The sequence below is a fragment of the Carlito syrichta genome, unplaced genomic scaffold, assembly GCF_000164805.1.
Source record: "Carlito syrichta isolate Samal-C Ts95f unplaced genomic scaffold, Tarsius_syrichta-2.0.1 Scaffold314652, whole genome shotgun sequence".
Classification (NCBI taxonomy): Eukaryota; Metazoa; Chordata; class Mammalia; order Primates; family Tarsiidae; genus Carlito; species Carlito syrichta.
This window is the reverse complement of record NW_007258748.1, coordinates 89,653-104,628: the sequence shown is the minus strand read 5'-3', so window position 1 is coordinate 104,628 and position 14,976 is coordinate 89,653. Positions and strand designations below refer to the sequence as shown.

The following is a 14,976-nucleotide window of genomic DNA, read 5'->3' as shown; positions in this document are numbered from 1 at the left end:
GGCTGAGGCAGAAGGATCGCCGGAGCCCAGCAGGTCGAGGCTGCGGTGGCCGGGAGCGGCCGCTGCACTCCAGTCTGGGCGACAGAGTGAGACTCCAACTCAAAAAAAAAAAACTGCTGAACTCAGTGCATATGGGCAGGTGCACTTGTAAATCACCCTTCGTGAAACGGGCAAAAGTGTTGAAAGACTCTTTAAATAAGTAACTAAAGCCAAACGCAGCCTCTCACAAAGCTAGCTGGTACACTGAGGCAGATGGGTTCCTAGAACACTTACCTATCAGATAAAGCCTGTACTATAAGGGACCCGTCCTCCAAAATATAACTCTGGGTTTTTTTCTTTTTTTTGGTTCCCTTCCTTGTATACATGGCAAGATATATCATCCTACGAGTCTAAATTTATAAGCGTATCAGAGATTTAACTGACTGTCTCTGAGTCTCAAATCCTAATTTCCAAAAGCATGTGGCAGGCTCAGCTTTGCCAACTGTGTTTCAACTATTAACAGCTGAGCAGCCGGGCTCCTCTGAAGGGAGGACTGTTCTCAGAAAAGGGAGGGTGGCTCATGGCCTGGGAAGATGTGGCACAGCCGTTGGCTACAAGGACACTCTCATTCCCTTTTTTCCCATTCCCCTGGCCGTTGCATACACATAGCAGGTTTATGAAAAACAAAATATCCCTGAGAAAGAAATGATGGATTTTCCCTGTGAATATTCAAAATCCACAAGTCTACAGTTATATGCATATTGACCGATCTGTTCAGCATCTCATCCTCAGCTCTCCAGAGCAAAAACGTATCCCACAGATAATCTCATTTCCAACAGAGTAGAGCAACTGAAATGAGAAATACTTTTTCAGCATTTTAGAGAAATGGGTACCGGAAATTTGACTATTGAAATACTGCATCCTTTACAACTATAGCCAATGTGTGAGCATTCATATTGTCAGTCTTGATAAATAATGTTGGCGGAGTACCCTTAAACTTGTGTGTTAAGTGATTCTGTAACTCCAGAACTAAACTCTTCGCCTATAAATGGCAACTTTTCTTTTTTTTTTTTTACTTTTTAAAAAATTTTACCCTCCTTTTCTTGGCGGGGGCCGGGTGTGTAGTCCCGCTCCCTGTTATGTACGGAGGCAGAGGGAAAGGGCTCCGGCTCCCTCGGCGTCATGTTTTCGGTGCCGGCGGCTTCTTGTCCACTGGTTCTATCCTCAAGCACCGAGACACCTGGCTTCTCAAAGTAGGGCAGCACCGAGTTCCGGCGGGCTCTTCCCCGGGGTGCTCACATCTTCTTTGGTTTCAGGTCTACAGACACCGTCCCAGAAGCAGGAGGCTCCACTTCTCTTCCACTTCCCGCTGCAACCAATAAAGGCCGTTCCTACCGTAAGTTTGGGCCTCCTTTTGGTCCCCACTTTGCCTGGTTTGAGATCAGGTACCCTTATTAATATTATGGCCCCTTCCCTGACAGTTTCCGGCTACTGAAATGGCAGCATTTTAATCATACAAGTCACACCAGATCACAAATCATACAAATCACACCAGATCCTTTGACAGCATGGTGGATATTTAATTCATAATCATTTTTCAAGGCTTATTTAGAAGAACTGGTAAGAAGGCAAGGGAGAACAGACAAAGAACTCAACAGTTCACAAACAATGCGTGAGCCAGAAGTTTTTAAGATGGGAGGTGGGGTTGACACTTTCAAAATGGGCTGAAAGCTACAGACTCTTTCCTCAGAAAATTTTATATATGCATATGTTTTACAAAATTCATCATGTAAGTGGGAAGGAGACCATGGATTGCCCTATGTTCTATCCATTGTCTTTCAAAATTTCTGATATAGACCTTCTCTAACCAACAGAGTACTCACCAGGTAGAACATAGGATAGGTGAGTCAGGAGACCTGAGTACTTGTTTTGGATATCTCTTTAAATATATTTTATCTTGGGCTAGTTTGTAAACCTTTCTCATTTTGCTCAGCTCATTTTACTGTTTGTAAAAAAAAAAAAAAAAAAAAAGATTAAACTGGAAGATTTTGAGAATCACTTCCATTTTCATTTATTCAACGCATTTATTCGCTACCTTCTGTGTATCAGGCACTGTGCTAGATGCCAAGGATAGAGCTGGGACCAAGACAAAGTTGCTTTCTCCGTAAAACTTACACCCCAGTTGAAGGAGGCAGAAAATAAGAAAGGAAGCCAGCAGATAGAGCATAATGAATACACCAGAGAATTGTTTATGTAGCATGAGATTGGAGAGACAGGCAAGACCTGATTAAGACAGACTGCATAGACTATGGGAAAATAGATTCCATGTGATTCTCGGTGCAGTAAGAAGCTCTTTAACAATTTTAGATAATGGCATGAATGATGTGATTTGCAGCTGACCCTTGAACACCACAGGTTTGAATTGCATGGCTCCACTTATATACGACATTCCGTCCACTTCTGCCACCCTTGGGAGAGAAGACCAGTTCTTCTCTTCTTCCCTCACTTCAGTCTATTCAAAGTGAAGATGATGAGGATTGAGACCTTTACGATGAACCACTTTCACTTAATGACTATTAAATATATTTTATCTTTTTTATGATTTTTAAAATAATATATTTATAGCTTTATTGTAAGAATATAGTATATAATATGTATATAAAATATATGTTTTTTTGTTTGTTTGTTTTGAGTTGAAGTTTCACTCTGTTGCCCAGGCTGGAGTGCAGTGGCATGCTCACAGTCACCGCAGCCTTGACCTGCTGGGCTTACACAATCCTTCCGCCTCAGTAGCCACTACGCCTCGCTAATTTTTTGATTTACTGTAGAGATGAGGTCTCGCCAAGGTGCCCAGGCTGGTCTCAAACCCATGGTTTTCAGGCAATCCTCTTGCCTCAGCCTCCCAAAGTGCTGGGATTATAGGCATGAGCAACCATGCCTAGCCTATAAAATATGTTATTAGTAAGACTTCTAGCCAACAGCAGGCTGTTAGTAGTTAAATTGGGGGGGAGTCAAAACTTACATGTGGTGTTTTGACTAAGGAATTTTTGTGTCACTGACCCCTGCGTTGTTTAAGGGTCAACTATATAATTTTTCAAAGATCACTCTGACACTTCTGATTTCAGAGGTATGACTAACTGAATTCAAGTGAATGTTCTTTCTGCTACAAACACTCAGGAATTCTATGTAAATTATAAGACATTTTAAAAAAATATATGATAGTTCTTTTTTAAAAAATGGAAACTCTTAGCCAGAAACAAACAGGAGCTCAGAGAGGGTGTCTACGAGAGACATAGTACTAATGTGTAGGACTGTTTAGTCAATGGCTGGGATTGTAATGTCATGGGGAGCCATAAGATGTAGATGAGAACTGAGATCCAATTTAACCATCAGCTGAGAAGGACCTGCCCATCTGTGAAAGAGGCAATAGACAGATTCCTTTTGTGGTCCAAGAAAGGAGCAAGAAAATTTACCTCTTAGGGATGTGAGCATGAAAACACCTATCATGAGATATTGAAGCTTCAAGTTTCACATCATGTGCATATTGGTATCCACATTTATATGATATGTGACAGGAATAATTCAGTTGTCAATAAGGGGAGAGAATGGAGAAGATGAGAAGTATCTCTTAAAATGTTCAGAATTGATAAAAGACAAGAATGCTGAGATGTAAGAAGTCCAATGAATTATCAGCAGAAAAATTAAATTATGTGCAGACCTATCCATATCTATACCTAGACGGAAAAGCAGATTTCCAACAAAGAAATTACCATTGAGAAGTTGAGGTAACAAAAGGTAGTGGGCCAGAAACACCAAAATGCTGAGGGTAAAATAACAGAAGACTGGCTGGGTGTGGTGGTTTAAGCCTGTAATCCCAGCACTTTGGGAGGTCGAGGTGAGAGAATTGCCTGAGCTCATGGGTTCAATACCAGCCTGGGCAATTCGGGGAGACCATGTTTCTACAATAAAATATAAAAAATTAGCCGGGCATGGTGGTACACGCCTATAGTTCCAGCTACTTAGAAGGTTGAGGCAGGATTGTCTGAGCCCAGCAGGTCGAGGCTGCGGTGATCACTGCACTCCAGCCTCTGTGACAGAGTAAGACTCTGACTCAAAAAAAAAAAAAGGAAGTCAAGAAAGTCATATTTTTTCTTCTAGAAATAAGAAAGTCATTTTGACATACTTACTATGTTTCTGAGGCTACGCAAGAGAAGGAGGGGAAGAACACAAGCTTCCCAGATGAATCTTGGGCCAGCAAGATTGCATTTTAACCAGGTAATTTTGCCCATCTATTTCAGAGCATCACACACATTTGGAGGCTACACCACCAAGGAAAAACACGAGACACAGCCATGATGATAGGTGCTTTGACTGAGAGACACAGGAGTTCCTTAAACTTACATCAAACCACAGAAGAGAGCTCGCCAGAGGCAGTGTGTTGACATGGCTCCAGGTTATTCTTATGGCTCTGTGTCCCTAGTCTGTCCATTCTTGCCCTCTTCTGTGACCTCAGGTCTCAAGGGCTTATCTGGTATCTTACCACTTTTCTTTGTTTTCTGATCATTCTCTCTAAAATCTTCAATGACATATCTTACACTACAGCTCCAACAAGGGTTTTTAAGTGGTATATGAACACTTTTACATTTTAGAACATCTTTAAGAAGAAAAATCATTCTTTTTGCTGTCATCTGTGTGCTAACCACTACTTGCCTAATCCCCCATAATCCTTCCCGTACCCACAGAAGTAGGCGTTTTAATTTCCCTTTTTACCTGTGAATACCCAGATCTTCCTGCACCATTTGTTGAAATGACTATTGTTTCTACAGTGTGTTGCTTTTGCTTCTTTGTCAAAGATCAATTGACTATATTTATCTGTGTCTACTTTTGAGCTCTCTTTTGTTACATTCATGATTTCATTTATTATTCATTATTCATGATAATCTTTCACCAATATCGCTCTTGCTTGCTTACCGTTTTTTATAGAAAGTTTTCAAGTTGTATAGTGTGGGTCTTCTGGCTTTGTTCCTTTTCAGTAATGTGTTAGTTATACAAGGTTAATCCCTTTACCTGATAACTTTAGAATCTGTGTGTCAATATCTAAAAAAAAATAAATTGAAGGAACATTGATGGCTTTTACATTTAGTAAATAGATGGAGTGGGAAGAATTAATATCTTGCTAAAACTGAGTCTTTTCATCAATTAACTTGAAATGTCTCCCCATTCTTTTAGTTCTTTGACTTTTTTTTTTTTTTGAGTTGGAGTCTCACTCTGTCGCCCAGGTTGGAATGCAGTGGCACACTCATGGCCACCCCAGCATCAACCTGCTGGGCTCCAGCAGTCCTTCCACTTCAGCCTTCCAAGTAGCTGGAACTACAGGGGTGTGCTACCACACCCAGCTAATAGTTCTTTGACTTTGTAAATCAGTTTTGTAGCTTTCCTCAAAGAGATCTTGTATATATTTAATTAGGTTGATACCTAAGTATTATTTTGGTGCTAATGTAAATGGTATTATTTCTAATTTCAAATTTCACTTGTTCATTGCTGATACATAGAAAAGCAATTGAGTTTTGAATATTAATCTTATCTCCTAAAACTTTGCTATAATTGCTGACTAGTTTGAAGAGATTTTTGTCATTGTTGATTGTTTTAGATTCTCTACATTGGCAACCATGCCATCTGCAAGCAAAGATAGTTTTATATCTTCCTTTTCCATTTATATAACTTTTATCTTCAGGTCTTTATGTATTATCTAAAACTTGCAGTATTGTGTTGAAAAGGAATCATGGAAGAAGACATCCTTGCTTGCTCCTGATATTAGTGGGAAAGCTTCTAGTTTCTCACCATTAGGTAAGATGTTACATGTAGGCTTTTGTAGATAATCTTTATTCAGTTGAAAAAAGTTCCCTTCTATTCCTACTTTGCTCTGAATCCTTTATTTTTTATTTTTTAATTTTTAGTTGGAGACTCACTCTGTCACCCAGGCTGGAGGGCAGTGGCATGCTCCCAACCACAGCAGCCTTCACCTGCTGGGCTCCAGCGATCCTTCCGCCTCAGCCTTCTAAGTAGCTGGAACTACAGGCACGTGCTACCACGCCCGGCTAATTTTTTGATTTATTGTAGAGATGAGGTCTTGCCAAGTTGCCCAGACTGGTCTTGAACCCGCGGGCTCAGGCAATCCTCTCACCTCGGCCTCCCAAAGTGCTGGGATTATAGACGTGAGCTACCATTCCCGAAATGAATCATCACTTTTTATTCTTAGAATTTTCACTCTCTTTTTACATCCTCCATCTGTTTTCACATACTGTCATCTTTTCCATAAGCCCTCAGCATAGTCATAACAGTTATTTTAAATTCCTGGTATGATATTTCTGACATCCATGACATAACTGATTCTTGTCCTGATGTTTGTTCTGTCTCTTCAAGTTTTGCTTCTTGTCTTTTAGTATGCCTTGTCATTGTCTGTTGAAAGAAGAACATGGTTTACCCAGTTGAAGCAGCTCTGGTAAATAACCCTTTGGGAATGTAGTGGTTGATTTTATAGAGGAGAAGCATTCCTTAATCTTATACGTTGTAGTTTTTTAATGAGCTGTGTTCCTGGGCTATGAAATTCACAAACGTTTCTAGGTTTTTCACTCTATAGGTGGGACCGGGTGACTACAGTGGGCTGAAGTTGTGTATTATCCTTCTCCATGTGACTATGGTGGGCTGGAGTTGGATATTTCCACCCTCCCAGTCAGTTAGATTTTTATAAAACTCCCAGTATTTTCATGTTTGAAAAAGCGGTGTTCTCTTGAAGGCAGGCCTTTTTAAGAAGAAAAGTATGTTCTTTCATGTTTCAAAAGTGCTACTTTTCCTTTTCCTTGCAGAAATAATAAAGGAGTTCTGAGATTTCACTTTGAGAGCCCAAGGGAGCTATGGAAACTCTGTCTACTGGGAGTACCCTCCTTCATGATTGGGATCCCTAGAGATTCACCTTTTAGACTTGTCAGCCCAAACCCTCCAGCAATTTCTTAGTTATAGTTGAGGTTTTCCTGCCAGGTTGCTGTTCCAGTGGGTTTCTGCTCCTGTTAAGTTGTGATTCTTTGTACTCATTTGTGAATGCCATTATTGGACCAGTGGTTTGTTGCACGACTCTGCTAGTCTGATGGATCTAGGAACAGCTGTTGATTTTTCAATTTGTTGAGATTTTTACTTGTTAGTAGATGGTTACAACTTCAAAACTTATTCCATGCTGAAAGGGAAAGAGGAAATTTCTGCTATGATTTCTCAGAAGAAGTCAGGAACCAAAGCTAAAGATTGGCTCTTTGCTCCTGCGTATATTGGACTGCCCCTGAGTGTTGGGAGATTAGCAATCTATTGCCGCTCCTGAACGTGACCCAATAGGAAAGAATAGGAAAATGCCTGGGAATGGATACTTCTGTGAATAGCTCAATAGGCTGCCTATGGTTGGGATAGAGGGGGAGTGTATGGTGTTGGGGCACTGGGCGGGGTGGGAGGGTGCTAAAAGAGCAAATGTCCTGGAATTCTGGCCAGAGCCATAATGAATCCTCACGCAAGCAGTCCCACTAGAGTGTTGTCCCTTGGTACATCCCTCATAGAGCGTCCCTACTTCAGCCTTGGCAAAGCCCTCACTCTAGTCCTCTCACCTGGGAATGATGAGTTGGAGCCATCAACCCACCATTCTCAGTAGGTTCTGTTACTGAGACGCCTGTGGTCTGCACTGGAATCCAGCTGGCCAGTGGCACTTCCTCATGTCTGTGCTGTATTCATGGACTGGCTGAGTAGTGTTGGTGGGAAATGCAGGGACGTTCATCACCAATGGGACGCTTGCTTTGACAAGGTATCTGAGGACCTGTTTGTCCTTCTCCACCTTCTCCTTCTTTCTCCCTTACCAATTCTTTAATTTTTTTTCTTGAACCACATACTTCTGAATCTGTTATTTCATGAAAATAATGAAAGCTCATTCTCTAAAAAATTGAAATATTACAGCACAAAGAGAAACTGCCTCCTCATAGTCCTTCCAAGAGGTGACACCTATGAACTCTTGAAATTGGGGTCAGGTAGCACTTGCTCAGACCTGCCCTGACTGCTAGAGGGTGACAAGTCCCTGGAGTGGGCCCTGATTGGCCTCTGGGTCCCCCTTTAGAGCCCTCCCCAGTGCTGCACATGGATGTCTGTCAGGATTGGGTTTAATTGTTAACACGGGACTGTGTGCTTTATGGGGGGAGAGGAAGCATGAGTATTTGCTTCAGGTTTTTTTTTTTTTTGAATTGGAGTCCCACTCTGTCACCCAGGCTGGAGTGCAGTGGCAAGCTCACGGCCACCACAGCCTCGATCTGCTGGGCTCAGGCGATCCTTCTTTCCTCAGCCTTCCAAGTAGCTGGAACTACAGGCACGCACCACCACACCCAGCTAATTTTTTTATTTGTTGTAGAGACAAGTTCTCATCAGGTTGCCCAGGCTGATCTCAAACTCCTGGGTTCAGGCAATCCTCTTGCCTTGGCCTCCCAAAGTGCTGGGATTACAGGCTTGACCACCGTGCCCAGCAAAAAATTATACTTTTAATGTTTTTCCCAGCCTTCTCCAAAGGCACCTAATTGCCTTTTTCTAGGATATCCATGCATTGGGGAAAATGAAATAATCAGAACTTTTGGGAGCCACTGGAAACTGGCTCTAAACTAACTTGATTGCAGGAGTACCAAAACATCACTGTGGCCCTCTGGGCAGTGTAGAGGCTTATGAGGTCATGTGACCAATAGAGTTTTAGTTCCATTGTATTGCACACTGAACTCAGGGGCCCCTGAACTGCCCCAAAAGGGTTCTTGCTGAAGACAGGCCGGAGTGATCAGTTATCACCTGGGGGACTGCTGGGTGTTAAGGACCCTGATCAATTATAGAGGAGGACCAGATATCCAGGGTGGGGGATTTTTGCTAAACTGACTTAGTAGACTTCATTACTAAAACGGATTTTTAAAAAGGAAGTACACGGATATAACAAAAGATTTAGAAACCTGACTAAAATGTGGTCAAACAAAGAATTATCACCACACAGAATATATGCTGCCTGGTCCAGACTGGGCTTCTGCATCTTTCCACCCCACCAGCTTCCAAGAGGGCGTTTTGTCCCAAGCCTCCTGGGTGTTTTCTTGTGTGATCATTTCTAGGAGGGAAAGGCCCTGCACCTTCGCTAGGATCAACTCATTGTCAGCTTTTTAAGCCTAAATCGGGTGGCAATGCTTCTGTGACAATTTCTGGTATTAAAAATGTGAGGTTCAGGCAACCCCTTCCCACTGTGGGAGCTTTTCTGGCCTCTCAATAATCCTGCTTTTCAAAAAAAAAAAAAGTGAGGTTCATTCATTCACCAATTCTAGAAACAAACATAAAACATTCTCTTAAATTGAGACCACGAAAAGGAAATAGAACCATAAAATCAAACATCCTCAATTCCCTGCATGATCTCTCAAAACCTAAAACCAAGGAAATTGCCTCAGTAGAAACTTTGGACCTTCTGTTCATCACTGACTGCACTCTGGTGGTTTATGCCCGTTTTTCTTGTGTCCTGTTTCCACCTTCTCCCATCCCCGGCCCCTCAGCAGTTGCCGCCTGCCTGTGTTGGTCTCACCGCCCTGACGTGAGACCTATGGCTCTGGGCCCGAGCACTCCTAAACTTCATCCTCCTATCCCCAGGACCCACAGAGTATCCAGATTCTATTTTTGAGAACCAACCCACCCTCTGAGCGAGGAATCCGACCTTCCCTTGAGATCATTGCGAAGATGCCAGAGGAACTAACATGTAAGAGTTCATTACAGATCACTGAGTTATCATTCAAGGAGGCAACCATGGCTTCTTTTAAATGCATTTTATATTCACGAGGAGACATCGCACAAAGCTCAGCTCCCTTGTTACCTAATGCAGCAGGAAGCTTAGACGCGATTTAATTTAAATTCATTTGTCAGCCTCTGTGTACATTTGCTGCAAAAGAAAGATTCTTGAGTTAATCTTAGATTGTAAAATGTAAAGGCTAAGTCTCCGAAAAGCAGCTAGGAAAGTCACATGGAGACTGTTTCTAAGGACATGCCCCAATGGTACCAAGCAAAGGACAGCGACCACAAAGGTGCAACTTCAGTAATTCTTGATGGCTGATTCATACACTTGCATAATGAAAGCGTTGGAGGAAGGATGAATTCCTGGAGGAGACAGGAGGGACACATCACAAAGCGTCAGGAAGTCTCTAGAGCCCCACCCAGCCAGTATTCTTGCCTCCTAGGGTCTGGTCTTGACACAGCTTTTGGGGTGCCTTTTCCCCTTCGGATTCTCCTGAAACCCCCAGCTCATCCCACCCTTAAATGGGAGAGAATGCTTCTGCCCTCAGGCTCTGCATTCTTTCATCCAACCCTTTCTTAGAGAAAGATTCACCTCCCCGAGGTAGGAGAGGCGGCCAAAGCTAAACAGGAACCACTAGGTTAGAGCATACTGGCCCTCCCTCCGCCTTGCAGGGAGGGATTTTAGCCCCAGACCCCGGGACTACAGAAAAAGCAGGGTGAGGCTGAAAATCCACACAGGATTCACAAGAACTTGTTTTGACCGGCCCAGCGCCTTAAGTCGGGTACTTCATTAAGGCTCCCAACCCTCCCCACGCCACCCTGGGGCATCCGGCTCTGCTCCCCGGAACTCACTGAGGCCGGCGCCAGGCCCTGGGACAGGTTGGGCCTGGACCTCATCACTTGCTGTGTCTGAGCGCCTGGAGGCCCCGCCCAGCGGCCGACGCAGCCAATCACAGCACGGGCAGGTGGTGAGGGCGGGGCCATCTGGGGGGGCTTTAAAGGCCAAGTTGGCAGCATTGGGGCAGCTGCAGACAACTGGAAACCCTACGGCTGTACCTGTGCATCTCTAGGGCCAGCGTCGCAGACTCCAGTGAGCTGAGCCACCCTGGGACTCATGCAGTCCATATCGGTTCCGTGTGTGGGACCGTTTCCAGGGTGCCAGGCCGTGGTGACCCCAGAGCTGGAGGGGTGTGACAGTGAGGTAAGACGCCCCCTGGTCAGTTGGAACTGTCCCTCTCTCCTTGCAGCTCTGCAAACATCCTGGGGCCAGTTGACCTTGATCGGAGTGCAGGAGCAAAACACAGGGGACTTGGACCGGGACAAATCTTGAAGCTTGAGATGCTTATTCCTGGTACTGGAGGCTCTGACCTCCAGCAGTTCAGCTACCTGATCTGATCTCCTGTTTGGGGGAGTGAGTTGGGGTGTTGTTGGCACTGGGCCAAGTGTGGGACTATGGGAACCTTGGGTGCTCTCCTTCTCAGTTTCTCCTGAGAAGGCGTTCCAGTAAGGCTTCCTCCATGAAGGGAGGGTGGGAAGACACCTCTCACCTCCTGCTGTGTGTTGGCCTAGAAGAAGGAGGGAGGTGGCTTTCTCACTCTTGGGAATCCCTCTGCCCTACTTGGGATTAGAGGTCCTAATTAGTGAGGTTTTGCCTGGGTAATCTCAGTACCATTGGTACAAAATCTGGCCCAACTGATTCCTAATTTTCTGTTTCAATTACTACAGCTCTGCTTTTCATATTGGTGGGTCCCTCAAATATGAGGGGAGGACCCCCCCAAAACCAGAATTTATTAAAAATTTTGCATTAATTGGGCTCGGTGGCTCAGCCTGTAATCTCAGCACTTTGGGAGGTTGAGGTGAGTGGATTACCTGAGTTTGTGTGTTTGAGACCACCCTGGGCAACTTGGCAAGACCTCGTCTCTACAATAAAAAAAAATTAGCTGGGTATGGTGGCCCATGACTGTGGTTACAGCTACTTGGAAGCATGAGGAAGAAGGATCGCCTGAGCCCAGCAGGTCAATGCTGGGGTGGCCATGAGCATGCCACTGCATTCCAGCCTGGTCGACAAAGTGAGTCTCCAACTCAAAAAAAATTTTTTTTTGTATTTATTCTTACATGTTTAAACTTCAGTCACCTTCAAAGTACTCTCCATTTGATGCAATACACCTACTGAGACCCTTTTTCTTTTTTTTTTTTTAATTTATAAAGATGTGGGGTACAATTCAGGGTTAGGTATACAAACATTGATTATGCAGGTACCCTTGTTGATGAGGTATGCCCCTCTCTCCCCTAGCAGTTTCCCTCAACTGCCAATCCCACCCCCCACCCTTGACAGTTTCCCACTACTGCCAATCCCTTTCTTATAGTATTATAATTGTTAAAGGTTCACTTGTGAGTGAGAACCTCTGGTACTCAGTTCTTTGTTTCTGTGATAGATCACTGAGTATGATCGACTCCAGATCCATCCAAGTTGCTGCGAAGATCATATGTTTGTCCTTCTTCATGACTGCATAATATTCCATTGTGTGTATGAACCACATTTTTTAAAATCCAGTCCAGCTTCGATGGACAACATGGTCGGTTCCATGTTGTTGCTATTGTGAATAGAGCTGCAACAAACATACGTGTGCAGGTATCTTTTTTGTAGAATGGTTTGAGTTCCTTGGGGATATTCCCAGTAGGTGACCTGCTGGGTCATATGGAAGGTCAATTTTTAGTTCTTTCAGAAATCACCACACTGTCTTCCAAAGAGGATTGCACTAGTTTGTATTCCCACCAGCAGTGTAGAAGCGTTCCTTTTCCTCTGCATCCTTGTCAGCATTTGTTGTTTGTTTTATTAATGATGGCCATTCTTACTGGGGCTAGGTGGTATCTCATTGTGGTTTTGATTTGCATTTCTCTGATGATGAGTGAGGCTGAGCACTTTCTCATGTGTCTGTTGGCTGCCCGTATCTCTTCTTTCGAGAAGTGTCTATTCATGAGATACTTTTTCCACTGATCAAAAACACTTTTTGAACTAATAAATTTTTATGCTTTTTAATACTTCTGAATTTTTTGTTTCACCTCTCCCACATAAGCAAAGCATTTCCCTTTGAAGATTTTTTTTCATATGAGGAAACAAAAAGAAAAAGGCACTCAGGGTGAGATTGGGTGACTACGGAGGGAGACTACGGTCATGATGTTTTTGGTCGAAAACTGCTGGACACTCAGTGTGGTGTAGGCAGGTGCACTTGTAAATCATCCATCATGAAATGAGAAAACACACTGAAAGAATCTCAAAAAAAAAAAAATTCACTGAAGCCAAATGCAGCCTCTTACCACCAACGCTATTTTTTACACTGATGCCAATGGGTTTCTAGAACATTTACCCAGCAGGGGAAGCCTGAACCACTAAGAATTCACCCTCCAAAAGATAATTCCGTTTTTTGTTTTTTGTTTTTATCCCTTTCCTATGATCTTGATCCACTTGATCTATTTTTCTCCAGTCACATTTTCAGCCTCTTCCACAGTCTTTGGGCAAATAATTGGCAGAATAATTTAAGTATTTTTATTTCGGTGGCCTTGATTTCTCAAGAAGTGAATAAGATGGCTATTTGAAAAAACATGATATAATCAGATGCTCACATCCTTCCCCTTCCTAGGTTTTTGAAACATGAATACTTCCCTTATCCTGGCTGCCTTTTGCTTGGGAATAGCCTCAGCTACTCCTACTCTTGATCACAGTTTAGATTCACAGTGGAACCAGTGGAAGACTGAACCCAGAAATTATATGGACCAATTGGTGGGTCTGAAATGGTCCAGAGGCTCCCCAGAGAACATGATCCTTTCTGTTGGCAGATTATAGTCTGAGACCAGCTTCTAGAGGCCAGCTCTTACGAATACCCTAAGGCAATAAACCACATGGCACCAATTAGGAGCATAATATGGGCACACATCTCTGTTGTGTCTGGGCTTGGAGAACAGCTCTCAGAAGTATCCAGCCTCCCCTGGCCATGGTTTCTCTTCCATATCTGCCTCCAGATCCACCTGGTGAGCCTGGGTTGGGTTGTTAGTAGAAATAAAGACTATCAATGGCATGTTTGCTTCTAGAATGAAGAAGGATGGAGGAGAGCAATGTGAGAGAAGAATACGAAAACGATTGAACAACACAATCAGGAATACAGGGAAGGGAAACATGGCTTCACAATGGCCACGGATGCCTTTGGGGACTGGGTGAGTGTGGTGTGGACAGGTAGACTCTGTGCTTCCTCTTCTCAGCTCTTTATCAAATAAATCTCTTGCCTTCCAATATTGTATTTACTTTTTCTTGAAGACCAATGAAGAATACAACCAGAGGGTGTGGGGCTTTCAATACCAGAAGCACAGGAAGGGAAAAGTGTTCCGGGAACCTCTTGTTACTCATGTCCCTACAAATGTGAACTGGAGAGAGAAAGGTTAGGTGACCCCTGTAAAGGAGTAGGTAAGATAGTGTCAGATTGAGACCTCCCATCTCCACATGAAAGCCAAGAAACAATTGACATCTGTGCTTTGATAGACTGCTGGTTTTTAAACATAGTCACATGTGAGCTGTTGTCAAAGTCTTGCTATTTGTTTTTCAGGTTACAGCTTTTTTATTCTTTTATCAGGGCAGGTGTGAGGCCTTTTTGCTTTTAGGGCGAATGGTGCTTTTGAGGGACAGATGTTCCAGAAAAATGGCAAACTTGTGTCACTGAATGAGCAGAACCTGATGGACTTTTGTCAGTATCAAGGTCATCGTGACTGCCTTGCTAGCTCAGTGGAAAATTCCTTTAAGTATGTTAAGCAAATGGAAGCCTGGACACTGAGGCTGAGGAATCTCACTCATTTGAAGAGATGGTAAATGGAGCTCCCCATCTTGTCATCCCAGCTCTGCTTTTGGAAAGTGGGTCACTTTCAGAGATAACAGAAACCACTTGCAGAATTCACATTTTACATGGTAAAGTAAACGCTCAGTATATCTGCAGACAGTCAGTACTGCCTTCATAAATTTTGAACTTTTGCACAGTTCTCTGATTAAATGGTTAGCACAGCTGTTCTTCTATATAACATGGAGACTATAGAAAACATTCTATATATACTACACATCTCTCCATCATGAAAAATGTCTTATGAACAGGCAATCTAGGAGTATCATTGAAGAGATTTAAGCACATT

General features: G+C 43.3%; 1 long non-coding RNA gene across 1 annotated transcript; it reads left to right on the top strand.

Annotated features, from left to right (window-relative positions):
• Positions 1–1,295: 1,295 nt before the first annotated feature.
• LOC103274245 lies at positions 1,296–14,065 on the top strand. Its single transcript, XR_505248.1, has 3 exons — positions 1,296–1,375; positions 4,138–4,254; positions 13,894–14,065. It is a non-coding gene; the product is annotated as an uncharacterized LOC103274245 (long non-coding RNA).
• Positions 14,066–14,976: the final 911 nt, after the last annotated feature.